General features: G+C 33.6%; 1 protein-coding gene across 1 annotated transcript in view; it reads right to left on the minus strand.

Moving 5' to 3' along the window:
- LOC135842559 (follistatin-like) overlaps nucleotides 1-993 on the minus strand; it is a 38,156-nt gene extending 37,163 nt beyond the window's left edge. The window contains exon 1 of the mRNA XM_065360073.1: nucleotides 489-993. The gene's annotated coding sequence lies outside the window, so the exon portion shown is untranslated. The remainder of the gene's footprint in view (nucleotides 1-488) is intronic.
- Between the last annotated feature and the right edge of the window lie 21,681 nt (nucleotides 994-22,674).

Raw genomic sequence — 22,674 nt, forward strand, 5'->3', positions numbered from 1 at the left:
GTTTTGTACTTATTTCTCTTCTACTGACATATCTATAAGTACATCGCCTAAATTTACTCAAAGGCAGACTTTTCCAAAAGGGACACCCTGTATACACACATGGATAAGTAATCTGTACACAGTCGACGAGTATTATGAATGAAAACGCGTGTACAGAAATTTTTCACACGAAAGAAGAAAAAAACATCCAGCACGAGGAACGGAAATTTGGTACCAAAAGATCATAAATTTATAAAACGTTTTGTAAGAGCGCGGAGCGAGAGAAAAAACAATTAATTACGAGTAAAAATCACATATTTCGTATCTACGTACTAACGTTTCAAGTTGGAAGAAAAATTTATCTCAGTTTACCCTTTTGTGTAAAATTTTATCGTAATTTTTTTCGATATATTATGTATTAAAAAATAAAAAAAAAAGCAGAGTACACACAGGTAAGGTACATACACAATAAAGCGATGAATCATAAAACGTAAAACCAATTTACGTACCTTGTAACGGTAACAAACGACGACCAATTATTCCTTCGACTTTGTAATTATGTTGGTTGATTTATTATCGAAATACAATGTCGAAAAAAAATTCGCGACTCGCGACGACAAAATGGTTTTTTTTTCAACAAAACGTTGTATAATCATTGAAATATGATTTCGCGACGATGTCGATGATGGTGGTGGCTGCGGTGGTGGCGACAAAAAGACACAAAAAACTGGCACGAAAGGTGAAATTTTGTATTAAAACATTAATCGAGTTAGGAAACACACGTTCGGCGTTTGCCAGCATTAATTAAAATCCCTGACCTTCCTCATTTGTTGTATATTTAAGAACGAGCGAGTGCGAGAGAGACGTACGGACAATAATTAACGCGTTGATCGTAGAAGTAAACGGCGACATGTCGAGTAACAAACTGCCACAATATTCTTATATTATATTGATACAGTTGTTGTGTGTTTTGAACCGCATTTGTTTTGTGCAACACGAGCAGTGTCAACATCGAGAAGCTGCAGATCGACCACATGGTATTTATTGAGGAGTGGATGGTGTGCTTTGGCTTGGTCGGCTTCACGCCAGTCTCGTGTCCGATATCTTCTCTTCCTAGTTCTATAATGCAAATGGTGTGTGGCTGTCGCTGAGAAATTTGCTAATTTTCTGATAAAATTTCGTTTAAAAAAAAAACGAGCAAACTTTTAGATTTTTACTTTAGAATAAATTATCTGAGTGCACAATTTTTCATTAATTTTTAATACTTACCTACTTAATGGCAAAATTGTTTTTAAAGATGATCTCCAAATTGCATAAATTGTTGTTGAAATTTTTCTGCAATTTTTTCCCATCTCAGCCATGCCTCATCGAACCGGTTTCAAAGCAATGCAGCAGAAATGAGATTCACTAAATAAATTTTTTATCTGACATTTCGACTAAATTTCTTCATTTTCTCCTTTCTAATCCTCTTATCTCATCATAAATTTATATTCAAGGCAAAATTTCAACTCCAGTTTTACTAAAATATTGAAATTGATTGGTTTCTAATGTATTTGGTATATTAGCCAAATCACTGGATTGGTTACCTATCTACCTACCTGATAAATACACGTAAGAAAATGAAAAAAATTTATGTTCGATTGCTGCAGATATGAAAGTTGACTTCCTTTCGAACTCGGAATTAACCTCTTAATTTGTTGCTCGCGATCGAACTCAGCGGGGAGTCGAAGGGCTAGAAAATTTCTTAAATCAAGTCGAGTATGTTTTTACGAGTATCTCCATACTGAGCAGAGGCACGGTTTACACACAGCAGCGACAGTATAGGTACCTAATTACTTTGTTTATTAAACTGCGCCTACCTTCTACGTGTAAATCTTACAGCATTTTATACAATATTACTTTCAGGTAGTCCGTCGTCTTCGCGTCTTCGTCTTCACTGTAATTAAATATATTGGCTCAAGTCGGATGCTTGCGCCCGTAAAATTATAATTTTAATGGGTATTTTATCCGTGTAAATATCTGCCTATGTGTACATGTTAAATAAGAGCGTAATATCTGTTCATTAAATTCTCATTGATGTCAGAGATGAGATATGTGTATAGGCAAAGAATTATTTTCCATGACCTTAAATTATACCAAGTGCGACTTGAATTAGCACTTTCCGGAGAAGATGAAAAATGCGGCGAATTTCACGAACCTGCTGCGGGCTGCAAAAACTAGAGGGAGAGTTTTCGAATTTTTGTCCCAATCTAGGAGATTTTCAAGGAAATAGTTTACCAACTGAATTGAATTTAATCGAATCACATTCACTGCAATTGCGAATAATATCGTCAAAGCCGGTCGAATGGATTGGCTAAAACTGGATTTTTAGCCACGCAAATTCATGACCTCTGGAAAAATCAAAATTTCTGGAGAAATCGAAAACTGTCCCAGTGGCCCCAAAATTACCAAAAAAGGTAAAATTCAAAACCAAGGGTTTGGTTTTAGAAAATATTACACGGTCATTTGCTCAATTTTCAAGAAGTTTTCTTCAAACAAACAACTTTGCTTATTTTTTACATTTTTTGCTTCATAAATAGTTATGCTGGTTAAAAAATTCACTTGAGGTGCTTACATCGAAACTACCCGAATCGCAAATAAAATCATTAAACAGGTCCAGAATACTAAACCACAACTCAATTTTTAGCTGTCTTAATTATTCATTTTTCCACCTACTGGAAAAATCAAAACATTCCGGAGACTTCTGAAATTGCTCTGGAGGCTCCAGAATTAATTAAAATGGCGAAATTAAGTTGTGATGAGTCGATTTTTGCTGGAAAACTGATTTAAAATATAATTTTTACTGTAAAAAGTTCATTTAAAATAAGAATTAATAAACATAAATTGAAAAAAATAAATTTTTAAAATTCACCAAAAATCAATTGAAGGGCTAATGGTGAAAGTCGCCTTAGTCATTTTTTTGTTCACACAACTTTAAACATTTTTTTTTCATATTTCATCAATTTTAAAGGGAAAAATGAGTATTGCAATGCATTCTGGGATAATTGAAGATGTTTTTTTAATACTTAACCATGAAGTTTTTACATTATCATTGAAGCAGGACAACAACGTATTCATTGATTTGTACAAAAATCACTGCTGACTAAGGCAACTTTCACCATTAGCCCTTCAATTTCAATGTAGACTGTGTTATTTGTTTTTTCAGAAATCACAACTATTTTGAGTCGTTCTCTTATGAGTTTTAAAAATCATATGTATGTTCAACTTTGAACTTTCAAAATTCCTTTAAAAAAATGATGTTTTTAGGGCTCCGAATTTCGGTTCTCTTTGAAGCAAAAAATTAAAAATGCATAAAAAGCTCGATCTCCAGAAATTTTTTTTTGAAATTATTTCAAAGATCCGGTCATGACCGCTTGAGGTCATTGATCCGTCTGTCGGGACTCTCGAAGTCACTGACGTACTTGTCTTACTTCAAAAAATCGTCCTGTCTGCCTTTCATGACCCCCCGCCCCCCCCAAGTTCATTGAACCACTTGTATGACTTTCCAAGGTCGTTTGTCCGCTTGTCAGACCTCTTTAAGTCATTGACACGTCTGACTGATCTCTTCAGGTCACTGACCTACCTGTCTAGCCTCTCCTAGTCGTCTGTCTGACCTATCAAGATCGTATCTGTATTCTTGTCTGGCCTCTTAAGGTCATTGACCCATCTATTTGGACTCTCAAGGTTACTCACCTACATGTGTACCTTTCCAAGGTCGTCTGTCCGCATGTCTGACCTTTAAAAACGTGATTGACAGATCTGACTGACCTCCTGAGGTCACTGACCTACCTGTCTGACCTCTGTTGGTCGTTTGTCTGTCTCTCTGGCTTCATTAGATCATTGACCCGTTTGTCTGGCACAAGGTCGTATGACTGTCTGTCTTTTTAAGGGTATTGATACATCTGACTAACCTCCTGAGGCCACTGACCTACCTGTCTGACCTCTTTTGATCGTTTGTCTGCCTCTCTGGCTTTACTAGATCATTGACCCGTTTTTCCAGCTGAAGGTCGTCAGCTGATTGGGTGCCCTTGAAAGGTCATTGACACATCTGACTGACCTCATGAGATCACTGACCTACCTGTCTGACCTCTTTTGGTCGTTTGGGGCTTTACTAGATCATTGACCCGCCTGCCTGGCTCAAGGTCGTCTGATTGTCTGCCCTTTTCAAGGTCATTGACACATCTGACTGACCTCATGTGGTCATTGACCTACCTGTCTGGCCTCTTTTGGTCGTCTGTCTGCCTCTCTGGCTTGTTAGATCATAAACCCGTCTATCTGGTCTCTCAAGGTTGTCTGACTGTCTTTCCTTTTAAGGTCATTGACACGTCCTTATGACATTTCCAAGACGGTTTGTCTGTTTATCCGTCCTCTTGAAGTCATTTACTCATCTGACTGGCCTCCTGAGGTTACTGACCTACCTGTTGAGCCTTTTCTGGTTGTCTGCTGTCCACCTGTCTGGCTTCTAAAAGTCATTGACCTGTCTGTCTGAACTCTTGAGGTTATCTTTATGTCTGTCTAGCCTATTAAGGTCATTGACCCACCTGTCTGGACTATCAAGGTCACTGACCTACCTTTCTAGCTTTTCAAGGTCGTCTGGCTGTCTAATTAGTCCCGCTCGTTACGATATTCCTATTTTCTCAAAACTTTGAGCATCCCTACCACTCCTGCAAATGTACTTTGAGAACTGCGAATGTGCACAACGGTCGACGATTGCTAGTTACAGAAATTCCAGTTCCAGCACTTCTACTCAATTATGCAGAAATTTAAAACATAACATTTTAATTTTTTCATCAATTATTTCTGAGTCATTTTGAAGTTTTTCAAAATTTTCCAAACATCTAGAAATTCATTAAATTTGTCTTGCTGAAATTCTGGATTTGATGAGTCAAGGTTGAGGGATTTTTGAGTATTCCGGAAAAAATAATAGAGTCTGATCTGGTCTGATCCAACCACGTGTCCTCTGTATCTGTTGGATTTAATCAGATCTGAATTTGCTATTCAATCCGATCGTGATCAAAATTTTAATCCGACTGCAAGTCAAAGTAGATCCTGATCAGATTCAATCATTATTCGGGGGGCAGGGGCGGGGGGTTCGCCTTTAAAAAATGAGATGTTCCATCTTGAAATAGAATAAAAGCTCAAAGTACTTGTGGTGCAATTGCTTCGATTTCCATCCGTTTTTTCGCGCTATGGATTTATTTCTTCTCACTTCGAGGTGGTTAGCTGGTTACTTGATTTTGACTGGATCAACGCTCAGACAGGTAGTGAATTTTTGTCTTGATTTTTTCGCTGCCAGTTGATTTCTTTTTAGATTTTTGGGTAGATTGTTGAAGATGGTATGATCATTGCAAAATTTCAAACAAATTAAGCAATTTTTTTCCACTGTGATATCCAATGCAGTTTTCCCTCGCCGAAAATGCAGTTCTTCTTCTTACCAATACATCATTCGAGGCCCCTCATTCAAAAAAAGAAAGGGAAAAGGGGATAGGTAATTGAAATGCCTTTAAGGCCAAATCCTCCGATTATGATTTTGTGTCGATTAAGTGGCAATTTATAATATTACGAAAAATTATAAAAATATTTCATCGATAACAGCCCGTTTACGTAAACCTACCAAGTTCGATCATTGACTGGAGGTTTCGCTTCGCTGCAAAAATGCAGCTCGAGTTGACAACACTGCAAAGTGCATAATATGCTGAAATGCACCGTATAAACATAACGGCTCGGGATGTATGAAGCAGCGTAATTATTGATATTTATCGCATTTCTGCAACAGGCAGGCGTTGTCGTCTCATGTCGGCTGTAGCGCCCGCGGTAACCACGTCAGTTAAATGTCGACTTTAATACGGCTTTACCTTTCGCCTTAGCTTAAAGGTTCATCTTTTACACGCTGCCCATAGCACTCGATATTTAATTAAACGCGTACCTCTATTCCTATTCGCTATGTATACTGAAACCGGAATTCAACGTGTCGCTCAGGAAGAGAAGCAGAAAAAAAGCCGAGCGAAATTTCTCGCGAGTCGGAATCGTAATCGCATACTTTTTATCACCGCCATCGCCATCGCCATTCAGCCTGCAACTGCAACAAAATGATATAAATACATCCGAGCGTACCTATATCGCGAGCCACGGACAAGCAAATAATTATTAGGTTAAAAGTACCATTCTATACTATCTAAGAAAATAACGGAAAATAAACGCTATTATTCGCTCTTGCAACCCGCAACGCGTATAGTGTAGGTAAGTAAAAAAAATGCATCGTGCTGCAAATACTTACGTATAGTGTAGGTTAGGTAAAGGTATACAAATCCCAGCCATACAATTCCGCTCGTGTATGTGTAATCGGATTTCAGCATACTATACTCGGATATGCGCAGCTATTACTCGATGAAATAATGTGTGTTCAATGAAGCCAACGATAATTGCCTTTTTTTCCCATTCCCATCGCCGAGAAGAAATTAATTAAAGGTTGTTGTTAATTGGTGTAAATATTCTGGTTTTACTTCTTGGATTACGGCCAAAGGGTCATTTATTCCATAATCCGATAATGATAATTAAATATGAAGAAGGAAGAAAATGCCGCGATGCCGACGATTTCTGAACATACGCGTTATGTACCTATCCAGTAAGTATTTAGTACCTGCGATTTGTAGATCCGCGTGTAAATTGGCAATATCGTTTGGTTAAAAAGCTTCCTGCTGGACAGATCCAAGTACAATATCTTATTCAGTTTATGAGTGTTGCTTTAATGTTCTTATAGGAAATAATGACTTCTTCACATAGCAATCTGGAAGAATTACGGATATTTCATCTCAGTTGACGTGATTAAATGCATTATGTAGGTAGTAGGCTTATAAGCCGACCTTATAAGATGTCTATTTTCTTTTTATTCTCATTTTGAGACAACTTTACGACGAGCTTGAAGAAGTCATAAACCCATCGAATGCTTTGGATCAATTTTAATACTTTTGCATTTTTTGTAAATTTAAAATATTTATGCAGCTTTTCAAGTTAAAAGCATAGAAATGTATGGAAAACTGAGTTGCAGCTGCCTAAATCAATTTTCCTATCTAGGGGTGAAAAGTACTACTTTTCCAACCTCGCGAGAATCGCTCGGATGTAAAAATAAGTACTTTCCACCCTCGTTCAGGAAAAATTACTTCACTAAACTCGGAGAAAAAGTGATTTTTGACGAGGGTGAGGTTTGTGACCCGACCGAAGTGAGGGGAACAACTCACACGAGTTCAAAATCACTTTTTCGGCCCTCGTTGTGTAATATACTATTCCATACCACTGGAAAAAATTTGAAAATGCACATTTACCGATTGGAACAAAATCAACCTTTATATGAAGATTTCTCACAAAGAAATCCTCTCGAGGTGTTCGCCTGCTGGGATTGCGATTTTTGGAAAAAGCATGACCTGAAACCCTCATAACCCAAATTTCAGCTACCTTAATTGATTTTTTGATTTTTGATGAATTTTTGAACATTTAAAATTAGACATTTTCGGCAATTTAAGGGCATATTTTTTTATTATTTTTTTAAACACATATTTATTGAGTGAAAATTTTGGAAATCACTTTCAAGACTAAGGAATATCAACTTCCCTCCCTCAAACCGAATTTCAACATTCGGCGTGACTTTTGATTTCTCTAGAATTTTTAAACTTCTTCAAAAGGCATTAAACTAATTAAATAATTTTAGCAGTCACAAATCGAGTTGTGAATGATCTCAGACAAGATACAGAAATTCGTGCAAACAACAATTTTCCCATTAGCAGAACATTCTTGATTTTTTGAATTTTTTTTCTTATGAATATTCAGGTTGAAGAAAACGCACTGATGTCCACCTGGAAATCGAGATCAACTCGTTGAATAGACGTACAGGTCGAAAATAAGCCACAAGTCGATTTTCAGTTGCTCAAAATTATTTTTCACGCCTTCTGGAGAAATTTTGAAATTCTGCAGAGATGGAAAATAGCGTTGGAAGCTTTAGAATTGCTCAAAATAATGAAATTTAGATTCAGATGGTTGGTTTTAGGCAAGAAAAAACCATTCTTGCAAATTTCAAAAATTTCTCTTCGAACATGAAATTTTGGATTTTTTGAATTTTTTCCTCACAAATCTGATCTAAATAACACACTCTTGAGGTCTCCACCTGGAAATCGGGCCATATGTAAATAAACTCGTTAAATGCGTTTGTAATAAGCCACAACTCTATTTTTAGTTCCTTTACTAAATTTAATTCCATCCCTTATGGAAAAATTTTTAATTTCAGGAGAAATCAAAAATCGTGCCGGAGGCTCCCAATGGCTTGAAATAGTGACATTCAGATTTGGAGGGGAGGGGAGGTAGATAGATTTTAGATTTCACAATACAAAGCCATTTGTACAGTGTACACATTTCAAAAATATCCCTTCGGAAGACAATTTTAGATTTTTTGAATTTTTCTCTTATTATTCTAATTTAAAAACCACACACGAGCTCTCTATCTGAAAATCGGACCAGTTGCTGAAAACTCCAGAGTGACCGGAAATTGGGAAATTTGATTCGGGGGAGCTGATAAATTAGTTTCAGGACAAATTTTTTTCATTCCTACTGAATAAAATGTGTGTTTTTCAATGTAACTATCAAACTGCAGAAAAAGAGTTCAATTTTGAATGTTCAAAAATTTACCAAAAATCGAAGATTTGAGTTATGGGGGTTTTAGATCGTGTTGTTTCCAAAAATCGCTGTCCCGTTCAAATCTGAGACGAGCACCTCAAGAGGTTTCCTTGTCAAATGAATTGAAAAAATGAATTTTCATAATAAATCTTCAAAAATCCACCAATTTAAAAATAAATCAACAAGTTGAACCGCGATGACTTTTGTTTATTGGAACCAGATATCTGAAATGATGGCATTTTGAGTATTTGAAATTCATTTTCGCTGATTCCAATCTAAAGTTTCCTCCAGCAATTATTTTTGAAAAAAAAAAATTCTGATGCCTTTAGCAAAATATTTTGGATTTTTCGATTTCAGAAAAATTACCAAACCTCAAAGTTTGAATTCAACACCTTTGTGACTTGTGACCTTTACTGTTGACTTTGAAGCAAACCAAAAATCGTGTCTGCCGATTTATTTTCATTATTTTTATCAAAAACTGAAAAGTTCAGAAGGACCACCAATCGATTTAGTAAAGTTGAAAGTAGAGAACGAAGATGAGCCAAATTTTAGCATTTTGTATGAGATAGGTATTGCTTTCAAAAATGACAAATTTGACATTAGGTACTCTATTTTACTTTTATAATTATTATTATTTTTTTTTATTTTTATTTTTTTTCAAAAAAATTACTGAAAATTTTTTGGATTTGAACCGGTTGAAATCTATTTTGAAGATTTGTGTTCAAATCGATTGAAGGATTGTAATGATGATGTATCCGACTTAAATATTGCTGAATTTAATTTTGGCTCCTTTTATGTCAATTTTTCTAAAGTGAAATAGTTAGGTCCATTCTTATAGGTTGAAAATTACGAGCTAAAGAAATTTTGATTCGGCTGTTTTGGAAAAAAAATATGACAAGTTCTCTAAAAAAAAAAAAGATTTTAATTTTAGAATTTTGTTACGTTTTAAATGTTTTTTTTCACGTTTTAATGTACCTAAGTACTTAATAAGTAGGTTATTTTGGTTTTCCTTTAAATTTTTCTTGTCGTTCCTCGTTTGAATATGCGTCTAAAATTAAATTCAAAACTATGGGTACCTACATTTATTTTTTTTATAAATTTTTCTCCTCAAGTACCTATGTTATGTTGAGAGCCACATTCGACGTTCAGAAATATTCCAATAACAATACCACAGTGAATTTCTCATTTCCAAATCTTCCATTGACTCTGTATCTCCGCAGGCAGCCAAAAAACATAAATAGGGCAGCAAAGATAAATATACCTACTTACTCATCAGAAGTATAGACTGGAAGTTCCAATTTCGCTATATTTTCTAATTTATTCATTTCTTATAGACAGGTAAGAATAACCAACCAATATCGTGCCATACACAGCTAAAAGTCAATCGCTCAGATCGTTCTATTTATTCGATTTGTAGTACGTCATGCACCAAAACCAAACGTACCTACTCGTATATTCAACTGGTCCAGGGATGGCCTTAGGCACCCCTATATGAACAGCAATCAGTAATGTTTAACTTTCAAAATTCAATTACACGTAGGTATTTTATATTTTCTTGTTTTACAGTCGGTTAAATGGTCGATTGTCTGGTGACCTTTCTCCGTGTGATCTATTGGTGTAGGTCTGCTTTTATGGCTATATACTTATACTAACTGCCGTCTGCGATATAAATTTAAGTTTTAATACGTCATTACGAATCAACAACATTTGCTAAATAGCATCTTTGGCGAGTTCGCTACCTACCATAACTGTACACCTTTTTTCTTTTTTTATAAGATGATCAGAGCAGTTCAGGAAATTCGTAGCTCTGTGAGTGATTTTCATTCGACGATTTCTTTGTAGGTAGGTATTTTTTTGCCTCATTCTATTCGCGTTTTTTTTTCTCTGTTTGCATACTTTTATTGTAAGTTGTCGAGCTATTCGTGGATATGCAGTATTGTTTTACAATGTCCATATCACAAATGCATCCAGTCACCGGTTGTCTTCCTTTTTCAGTACTAAGCAAATAGGATGTTATATTAATAGATTTCTCAATACATACTTACGTAGACTTTTATATGTATGATCTAGAAAGAACACATACGAGATCCACTAACATTGTGAATAATAATACCTATGTAGTTAAGGACGCATTTCGTGGAAATATTCGATACGAGTATCGAATTACTCTTGATTATTTATAGTACACTATCGATAAGTACTTCATAATACGAGTAAAAAAAATACGGTCATTGTACAATTTGGAAATAGTCAGACATTTTCCGCGGAAATAAACTAGACGATCAAACTTATGAGAAGAAAATTAGCTGACCTTTGCATAGTCTGTTGCGGATTGAACGGTTCTTCGATTTTTGTTGGTTTTTGTTGCATCTCAGCTCTTTAGATTTACCTAGGTCGTTGACATTTCGTTGCTACTTATTTTCAATGAAGGAAGTTGAAAGGAAATGGAGATCAAAGACGATTTTTCTATTTCTTGGAAATTAACAGATTTATTGTGAGACTGGCGGAGGGGCTTGTATCAAAAATGTAGGTAATTTGGAATCCGAAATTCACACATCTAAAAACTAAATATTATAAAGCACAGGTCTCGTCACGAGTAAAAGTATCAAAGAAGCGAGTTGAAATTTGTAATTAACGTCATCGAGATCATAACAGAAAATACACATATTTACCCATCCCACCAAAAGATTTTTTTTTCAAATTGACCAAAATTGAGGGGAAGTGTGCCCTTTCTTACAGGGTGCCAAGGTCCTAAAACAAAAGTATTCCAATTTTTTTGGTAAAACATCATTCACGTATTTTTACCTTGACCTGCCCAAATAAGTTTTACAGAAAATGCAGAATGCAAACCATCTACTTACTAATTCGTATAGGTAACGAAATTCTGTACTTAGCGCATAAAGGGATGGAAGTCGTTTCGATTTCAAAATATTTACATAAGTACCTACATCATTAGAAAGAGAGGTGTTCAAGAGCTTTCCAATGATGTAAAAATCTCAAAATTGAAGAAAATCAACTTTTGCATCCTTTTCACTTCGGAGTACAGAATTCCAACTTAAAAGACCCCTTATAAAAAGCCATTTTTCAAAAACAAGAAAAGTAGTAAGCATAGAATTCCTTCCATTAAGGTTGCATTTGACCAAAAAAAATTCAAACGAACTTACACAAAGCATCAGCCAAATCGAGCACAATTTTGCGAAAATTGTTTGAAAGTTAATTAAAATGTCATGAACTTGATTTAAAATACTGTAGTTAAAAGTTGATGAAAAATTGCAAAATCTCATCAAAATATTGTAAAAAGGCTCAAAATAAGTATCAGAAAAAAAAACTCAACGTTAAAAAAATAAAATATTAAATTATAGGTACATCAAAATGAACAAAACTTTCAGAAAAATTACACAAAATATTGAAATACCTACTGTTGGCGGTAAAATCGCTAAAATTTACAATAAAATCGGTTTTAAAAAATTGGAAAAATGAGCATAGCAAAAAACCAATAATTGAAAATTTGTTAAAATGCCATGAAAACAGTGTTAAAAATGAATAACATCACAAAAATAAAAAAAATCAATCAAAAAAGCCTTTAGCAATGGAAAAAAATGTCTGAAAAACGCGTTTTTTCAAAATATACTTACCTAGATAGTTACACATTACCTAGGTGAAAAATCACGTTAGCTTGGCGTGAAATGAGTACTCATAAGGTGGTTTCTCAATTACATGCCTACTTGTTTACTGTGGGTATTTTTTTTTTTTTTTTTTTTGAAAAACAGCGTCACCTAAATGAAAAAGCATTACTCATAAAGTAGTTTTTCAAATATGCGTATTCATTTGGAGCATTTTTCGTTCGTTTGGAGTACTTTTTGAAAAATCACGTTATGTAGACGAAAAATTATTACTCATAAGGTGGTTTTTCAATATTGCATATTACTTGTTTATTGTGGGTACTTTTTTTAAATGAAAAACAGCGTTATCTAAATGAAAAATCATTACTCATGAAGTGGTTTCTCAAATTTGCATATTCCCTTGGAGCATTTTTCATTTAGTTGAGGTATTTTTTGAAAAACAACGTTATGTAGATGAAAAACTAATACTCATAAGGTGGTTTTTCAAATATGCATAATTTTTTATGCTTTTAAGGTACTTTTTGAAAAACAACGTTATCTAGAAGAAAAATCATTATTCATAAAGTGGTTTTTCTATTACCTACTTACTTGTTCATTGTGGATACTTTTTTTTTTTGAAAAACAGTGTTATCTAAATGAAAAATCATTACTCATAAAGTGGTTTCTCAAATTTGCATATTCCCTTGGAGCATTTTTCATTTAGTTGGGGTATTTTGTGAAAAACAACGTCATCTAAATGAAAAAGCATTACTCATAAAGTACCTACTTAGTTTTTCAAATATGCGTATTCATTTGGAGCATTTTTCGCTCATTTGCAGTACTTTTTGGAAAATCACGTTATGTATGTAGATGCAAAATTATTACTCATAAGGTTGTTTTTCAAATGCATACTTACTTGTTTATTGTGGGTACTTCTTTTAAATGAAAAACAGCGTTATCTAAATGAAAAATCATCACTCATAAAGTGGTTTCTCAAATTTGCATTTTCCCTTGGAGCATTTTTCATTTAGTTGAGGTATTTTTTGAAAAACAACGTTATGTAGATGATAAGTCATTACTCATAAAGTGGTTTCTCAATTTGCATATTCACTTGGAGCATTTTTCATTCATTTGGAGCATTTTTTGAAAAACAACGTTATGTAGATGAAAAACTAATACTCATAAGGTGGTTTTTCAAATATGCATAAAACAACGTTATCTAGATGAAAAGTCATTATTCATAAAGTGGTTTTTCTATTACCTACTAACTTGTTCATTGTGCCTTGTGGATACTTTTGTTTTTGAAATTTGCATCTTCACTTGGAGCATTTTTCATTCATTTGGAGTATTTTTTGAAAAACAACGTTATGTAGATGAAAAACTAATACTCATAAGGTGGTTTTTCAAATATGCATAATTTTTTATGCTTTTGAGGTATTTTTTGAAAAACACTGTTATCTAGATGAAAAATCGTTATTCATAAAGTAGTTTTTTCTATTACCTACTTACTTGTTCATTGTGGATACTTTTTTTTTTTTTGAAAAACAGCGTTATCTAAATGAAAAATGAAAAATCATTACACATAAAGTGGGTTCTCAAATTTGCATATTCCCTTGGAGCATTTTTCATTTATTTGGAGTATTTTTTGAAAAACAACGTTATCTAAATGAAAAATCATTACTCATAAAGTGGTTTCTCAAATTGCATATTCACTTGGAGCATTTTTCATTCATTTGTAGTTTTTTTTTTGAAAAACAACGTTATGTAGATGAAAAACTAATACTCATAAGGTGGTTTTTCAAATATGCATAATTTTTTATGCTTTTGAGGTATTTTTTGAAAAACAACGTTATCTAGATGAAAAATTATTATTCATAAAGTGGTTTTTCTATTACCTACTTACTTGTTCATTGTGGATACTTTTTTTTTTTGAAAAACAGCGTTATCTAAATGAAAAATCATTACTCATAAAGTGGTTTCTCAAATTTGCATATTCCCTTGGAGCATTTTTCATTTAGTTGGGGTATTTTGTGAAAAACAACGTCATCTAAATGAAAAAGCATTACTCATAAAGTACCTACTTAGTTTTTCAAATATGCGTATTCATTTGGAGCAATTTTCGCTCATTTGCAGTACTTTTTGGAAAATCACGTTATGTATGTAGATGCAAAATTATTACTCATAAGGTTGTTTTTCAAATGCATACTTACTTGTTTATTGTGGGTACTTCTTTTAAATGAAAAACAGCGTTATCTAAATGAAAAATCATCACTCATAAAGTGGTTTCTCAAATTTGCATATTCACTTGGAGCATTTTTCATTTAGTTGGGGTATTTTTTGAAAAACAACGTTATGTAGATGATAAGTCATTACTCATAAAGTGGTTTCTCAATTTGCATATTCACTTGGAGCATTTTTCATTCATTTGTAGTATTTTTTGAAAAACAACGTTATGTAGATGAAAAACTAATACTCATAAAGTGGTTTTTCAAATAAACGTCTGCATTTGAAGTACTTTTTGAAAAACAACATTACCAGATGGAAAATAATGAGGTACTTCAAAGTATTTTTTCAAACATGCACGTTCATTTGGGGTATATTTTGAAAAACAACGTTAGCTCGGTGTAGATTCATTACTCAAAAGGTTGTTTTTCGAATATGCGTATTTATTTTGAGTAAAATTTGTAAAATAACGTTAGTTGAATGGTGAATTGGTAGAATCGGGACTTATATCCGTAGTTTTGTTATTTTTAGACAAATTACTCGATATTTAACCATTTTCAAGCATTTTAAATTAAAATGTGTTTTCCTATGACATTTCAACAGGTTTAACAATGCTATGTTTCGAGTTTTTATGCACCTTCTGTAAGTAAGATTTTATCATGATAAGGTTTAAAAAATTCTGTTGCTATATAAGGTAATCGTATTTTTTGCGAAATTTTTCCTCGTTTTTGTAATTTTTTATATACTTTTTATGCGCATTTTCAACAATTCTCTAAAAATTATCTGAAAATCAAGTCAAAAATAGAAAAATAACCTGAAGTCAAAACCGCATTCGAAAATCCTCGCAATTCGTCAAATTCAAACTTGTCAAAATTCTTAAAAATCCACTCTCAAAGTACAAATCCCAAAACTATCTATGAACCCCATCCAAAATCTTTTTAATATCTTACGAAACTTTCATCGAATCCAGAAGGGTTCAACAAGGAGCAGAGGGAGGAGAAGTTACACAGCATGTTATGTATTTTATACCGTTAGGAATGAAAAATCAACCTGTTTGCAACTGCAAGCAGTCATGTTTTTTTTCCTTTACTCGAACGTGTGATAATATACCGCTTACTATACGCCTTCTGTATGACAGTTTACAGTTTACACCTCAAAAGCGGCATCGGCATAGGCAATAGGCATCGGTATGCAGCAGCATAAGGTGTCCGCGAGGGGAAAAAATCGTGAAAGTTCTAAACAAACAAAACCTACCACGATCGCGGCGCGTTAGCTAATAGTAAGTTGCCGTTTGTGTATATTGAGATAAGCTGCGATATTAATAAACATGATTTGTGTTGTTTTTTAACAAGTTCATATCTGCACGCATAATAATAATACTCCATTGTTTATTGTAATAGCTTAGAGCATTTTTCATTTCATATGGGTAGATTCTTCCATCTGTGTTATAGGCCGGCTAATAATATTTAATCGACAATTACAGCCTGTATTTTCAATAAATTATTATGATAATCTTCACACCACCGTTGTAAATTGTCGTACGTCTGCAGACCGCCGCCGCGCCGCGGCCACGTCTCGAAGTATTAACGAGTTCTTCGCATTTGTACGTTCCATTTTTCAAAGCAAATTTTACTTACTCCAAGAGCGTTTTTCTTTTCACAGAATCCTCGCCGATTAATCCAATCCCTGCCACAGCACCTCCTATCTCTCTTGTGTTTTTTTTTATGATTGATTAAAACTGTACTATTTTTATTACCCAGCGCACAGACGTACTTATAAAATCTATGTACCTAATGACGCAGGTATAAATGGTTTGTGGAAAATTATCCGTGATTAAAGTTTACTCGCCTACCTATATACGATTATGTCGATTGCAGTTTTTTTTCTTACTTGATGGAATTTTTTCTACGGTTTAGATGAGATGTCGTTTGAAAATTTCAATCTTATATTCCTATCGGGCTTGTATCACCTTTATCTACTCGTGTAATAATCGTTATATCTCTTACGTTTGTAATCATAGCGGTGTATCTGTCGATAATTATCTACCTACCATGGAAAGATGGATTTTTTTCTCGAAATCGCAAAATATTCTATTTCCCATCAATCCGTGTGTTTATATTGACGTTATACAAGGTGGAGCAGTCATTTGTAACAATAGGTACCTAATACCTATATACCTTACCTATTTCAATATTTTGTTAAAATAGAGCATAGGATGGACATTGAAAATAGTCAAAATGTTGGAGAATTTTGATCAAATTCGATAAATCATTCATTTTGAGTTGAAAGTCCTTCAGAAATTTTTTTAGCTCCGGAGGTGTTCCTGAAGGGAAGACATGGGTGCTCAAAGAGCAGGCATTTTCGAAAAAAACGGGCTCCGATTCACTCTGTTTTTTTGAAAATGGTCCAGTTTCAGAAGATGGTATTTGAGATTCTGTGTGAACCTGCGTCATTGACATTAAAATCCTAAACCACTTTTAGAGTTCTGCCGAGTGGATGAAAATTTAATTCGCTTATTTTAAAAAATTCATGTTTTGAGAATTTTTTCATTTGAAATATTTCACATCACATTATGATGAAAGATTTCATTTCTGAAAGTGAGGAAATATTTTGGAATGCGCTGGTGCCGATTATTACGTATTACGAATGATAAAATTTACAAAATTAACTTGAAAATACCTAATTGAAAATCGCCATAAAAGAGATAATTTAATAAAATGAAATAAAAGTATACAAAAACTCGTAGCATTTTTAATCCAACTGAAATGTATCATAAAAACAATTGAAAATTCTTAAAAGTGGTTAAATATCGAATAATTTAATCAAAAATAACGAAACTATACGAGTACGATATGAGTTACCATTCTCTATTTCACTGACGTTATTTCACAAAATTTACTCAAAATAAACATGTATACTTGACCAACCTATAACGCTGTTTTTCAAAATATACCCCTAATGAACATTCCTGTTTGAAAAAATAATTTATGAGTAGGTAAATAATGATTTTCCATTCAGAAGTACTTCAAATGAAAATGTTTATTTGAAAAACCACTATATGAGTAATGATTTTTCATCTAGATAACGCTGTTTTTCAAAAAAAAACCTCAAATGCACAAAAAATGATGCACATTTGAATAACCACTTTACGAGTATTAATTTTTCATCTACGTAACACCGTTTTTCAAAAAAAAAAATACCCACAATAAACAAGTATAGGTATTATAGGTATGCATATAATATTGAAAAACCACCTTATGAGTAATGATTCTACGCCAAGTTAACGTTGTTTTTCAAAATATACCTACACACCCCAAATGAACATGCATGTTTGAACAAATAGTTTATGGTTAAGTAATGATTTTCCATTTGGGTCATGTTGTTTTTCAAAAAGTACTTCAAATGAGAATGTTTATTTGAAAAACCACTATATGAGAAATAATTTTTCATCTGGATAACACTGTTTTTCAAAAAAAAAGTACCCACAATAAACAAGTATAGGTATGTAATGCAACTAATTGAAAAACAACCTTATGAGTAATGATTCTACACCAAGTTAACGTTGTTTTTCAAAATATACCCCTAATGAACATGCATGTTTGAAAAAATACTTTATGAGTAGGTAATGATTTTCCATCTGGGTCACGTTGTTTCTTAGAAAGTAACTACTTCAAATGAAAATGTTTATTTGAAAAACCACTATATGAGACTTGGTTTTTCATCTAGATAACGTTGTTTTTCATAAAATACCCCAAATGCATAAAAAAATGATGCACATCTGAAAAACCACTTTATGAGTATTGATTTTTCATCTAGATAACACTGTTTTTCAAAAAAAAAAGTACCCACAATAAACAAGTACATATACGTATGTAATGTAACTAATTGAAAAACAACCTTATGAGTAATGATTCTACACCAAGCTAACGTTGTTTTTTAAGCCTGGTACACACGATCCAATATATTTGACAAACCAGGTCTGCGATTATGAACTTTCGTTACAGTTAACGAATTCGTTAACTATTCGTTAACTTAACGAGAGATATTTTCTCACGTAAACTTAACATGGCTTAACGAAAAGTTAACGAAAGGTCACAGAAAAAATATGCGAGTTAACGAATTCGTTAACTGTAACGAAAGTTCATAATCGCAGCCCTGGTTTGTCAAATTGACATCGTTGATAAAATTTATCAACATATAATCAACATATATTTGGTTGCATGGAAAGTCAAATATACCTACATCGATATTACACTAAATGGATACACAGCGTATAGAGAGGCGGGTGGGAAATGCAGTGCTCACAAAGTTCACAGGGGAAAGGTGAGGTTATTGAGGCGCATCCGTTCGGCGCAAGTGATGCCCATCGAAACGTTTTGCAAGGGGGAAGAGGCGATCAACTTCAAATTTACTCGGATCTACGCGGCCACCAAATTTGAATTCAAAATCAAAATTAACCAATCAGATACGATGCGCAGAAAAAAGTCGCATCAATAACCAAATAAGCCCCTAAGCTTCGTCGTTGTTCATTGACGCGGGGTAAATCATCGATATTACACTAAATGGATACCCAGCAAGTCCATTTACCCTGCGTCAACGAACAACGACGAAGCTTAGGGGCTTATCTAGTTATTGATGCGTTTTTTTTTCTGCGCATGGTATCTGATTGGTCAATTTTGATTTTGAATTCAAATTTGGTGGCCGCATAGATCCGCGTGAATTTGAAGTTGATCGCCTCTTCCCCCTTGCAAAACGTTTCGATGGGTATCACTTGCGCCGAACGGATGCGCCTCAATAACCTCACCTTTCCCCTGTGAACTTCGCGAGCACTGCATTTCCCACCCGCCTCTCTACACGCTGTGTATCCATTTAGGCCCATTATTACAACAGTCGATTAACGGTTGACGGTCTGTTTACCATTGGTTAGGAACTAAACTCGTTATTACAATCACTGATTAGCGTTTAACCGTTGATTAAACCCTTGATTAATTGACGGGCCGATTTCGGTCCGTCAAAATAACTTGATCGACTGGTTAACATTTTGATTGGTTGTAGAAAACTGTTGTTTTTTTATTTCGCTGATAACTGATAACAAAATTACAAATTTGAGAAATCATTTTGCTGCCGAATATTTCCCATTCGCCATATCATCAAATAATAAACAAAACATCATTATTTTTACCCAAATTTTTGTACAAAATATTGGCTATTGATTTATGCTTTCAGGTAAATTGTACAAAATTGTCACAATTCAGTCGGTTAATGAACGGACGGTGGATTGTCTGTTGTAATAACGAATTTCCCTTAACGGACCGTTACTAGTTAAACCCTCCGTTGGTTAATCAACTGTTTAATCCACTGTTGTAATAATGGCCCATGTGTAATATCGATGGGGTAAATAGACTTGCTGGGTATCAATTTAGTGTAATATCGATGCAAATATATTAGATCATGTAAACGCTCTGATAATCTAAGTTTTTTTCCCAAATTTTCAACGTTTTGTTGATCGATGACACCAATTCTGAAAATAGAAATTATTTATATTTTCAGAATTATTTTCAGAGTTGTGTCTATGGTGTCTCCGATCAACAAAACGTTAAAAATTTGAGAAAGACATCATCAGAGCGTCCACGCAACCGAATATGTTTGATTAAATTCAATTTGATTTGACAAATCGAGTTTGTCAAATATATTGGATCATGTGTACGCTCCTTTAAATTACACTTACCTACCTCAAATGAACGTACATGTTTGAGAAAATACATACTTGATAAGTAATGATTTTCCATTTGGGTCATGTTGTTTTTCAAAAAATACCACAAATGCGTAAAAAATTATGCACATTTTAGAAAACCACTTTATGAGTATTGATTTCTCATCTACATAACACTGTTTTTCAAAAAAAAAGCACCCACAATAAACCAGTATAGGTATGTATAATACCTATGTAACTAATTGAAAAACCACTTTATGAGTAATGATTCTGCACCAAGCTAACGTTGTTTTTTAAATTACACTTACCTACCTGACTACCTCAAATGAACGTGCATGTTTGAGAAAATACTTGATAAGTAATGATTTTCCATTTGGGTCATGTTGTTTCTCAAAAAAATACCACAAATGCATAAAAAATGATGCACATTTGAAAAACCACTTTATGAGTATTGATTTCTCATCTACATAACACTGTTTTTCAAAAAAAAAGCACCCACAATAAACAAGTAAAGGTATGTATGATATGTAACTAATTAAAAAACCACCTTATGAGTAATGATTCTACACCAAGTTAACGTTGTTTTTCAAAATATACCACTGATGAACATGCATGTTTGAAAAAATAATTTATGAGTAGATAATGATTTTCCACCTGGGTCACGTTGTTTCTCAGAAAGTACTTTAAATGAAAATGTTTATTTGAAAAACCACTGTATGAGAAATGGGTTTTCATCTAGATAACGTTGTTTTTCATAAAATACCACAAATGCATAAAGAATGATGCACATTTGAAAAACCACTTTATGAGTATTGATTTTTCATCTAGATTACACTGTTTTTCAAAAAAAAAAAAAAGTATCTACCCTCAATAAACACCTACCTATGTATGTAATTGAAAAACCACCTCATGAGTAATCATTCCACACCAAGCTAACGTTATTTTTCAAAAAAACCCAAATACACATGCATATTTGAAAACCCACTTCATGAGTAATGATTTTTCACCTAGGTAACGTTCTTTTTCAAAGTATACCCCAAAACGAACATGTACCTATCTATATTTTTGAAGAACCACACTTTTCAGAATTTTTTTCCATCATTGGAGGTTTTTTTGATTAATTTTTCCTGATTGTTGTGTTGTGATGGTGTTCATTTTTATGACACTGTTTTCACATTTAAGATGGTATCCAAGTTTATACGTGTTGAATTTCGTTTTGGTAATTTTTGTGATTAATGTTTACAATTTTGTGAAATGCTGATGTTTGCTTGAAGCCTCAGAACGATTCTCTCGAATCCACCGCCAATCAATTTAGGAGGTCTAAAATAAAATAGGTATAAATTAAATTTTTGATTTTTTTTTGTTTTTTTGAGGAAAATAGACTTTTTAAAGAATAAACTTTTTGGCCTGTTTGGTGTATTTTTTGACATCCTTTTCGATTTTCCCTACTCTATCTGAAAAGTTTTCTGTCGGTTTGGATCCCTCACTTCCTCGTTTCCGCCTCCCTTCTTTCCAAAAAGATCCATAAATGAGAGACCTTCCCTTTAAGAAAAATTAGTCTCGTAGAATCCATTTGCAAATATTTCCTCGGGAATAATATGCGTTTTGAAATTTTCTAAAAATTTACCAAAAATTCAAAATTAATTTGAACATTTTAAACGTTGTTGTTTAGCCCGTTTTTTCCTACAAGGGAATGTTTTACAATCTGTCAACTTGTCTCGAGCTGGAATTTGGCTCACTGTAGAAAGATGGCGTGTCACCCAAAACCTTGAATCAAATTTTGTGATTTGACAAAGTTGAGTTTTAGTTCTGGTAAATTTTCAAAAATGGTTGAAAATTGCAGAAAATAGCCTGTCGATATTATACCAGGATCAAATTTTCAACTAGCGGAATTGATTACGACGCTTTCTGAAGTGATTTGAAATCGCCGGAGGCTGCAGATCGGCTCCAAAATGATGGATTTTTACCAACAAGCTATTTTCGCCATTTACAATCATTTTTGAAAATTCACCAAAAATCTAAAAATCAACTTCAGCAGCTCAAAATTTGGATTTGAATTGCTCTTCTTGTAAGGCTGTGAGCCAAATGTCAGCTCAATCAGAGTAGACGAATTGTAAGAATCCCTCGTTAAAAATCCAGCAATTTCCGTTCAAATTCCTAGCAGCGATCATTCGAGTGGTTCTTCAGACTTCAGTCAGTCATATAATGTGTACATATTGAGGGGAAAAAAATGAAAATTATTTCAACTATCGATGCGTATCAACCTGTTCCGTATAAACAGGATTTCGTACTTAATGGCAAATATTTCCACCTTCGATGACGTTTATTTGAAATTGAAACCCATCTTTCCTAGAAGCTTTTATTATTTACCGTGGTTATTAGAGAGATATTATACAAGTACACACAGACAGGCATATATTGGGAGAAGTAACCGGGACCATAGATAATACCTAC

This window comes from Planococcus citri, chromosome 4, assembly GCF_950023065.1.
Source record: "Planococcus citri chromosome 4, ihPlaCitr1.1, whole genome shotgun sequence".
In the NCBI taxonomy this organism is placed as follows: domain Eukaryota; kingdom Metazoa; phylum Arthropoda; class Insecta; order Hemiptera; family Pseudococcidae; genus Planococcus; species Planococcus citri.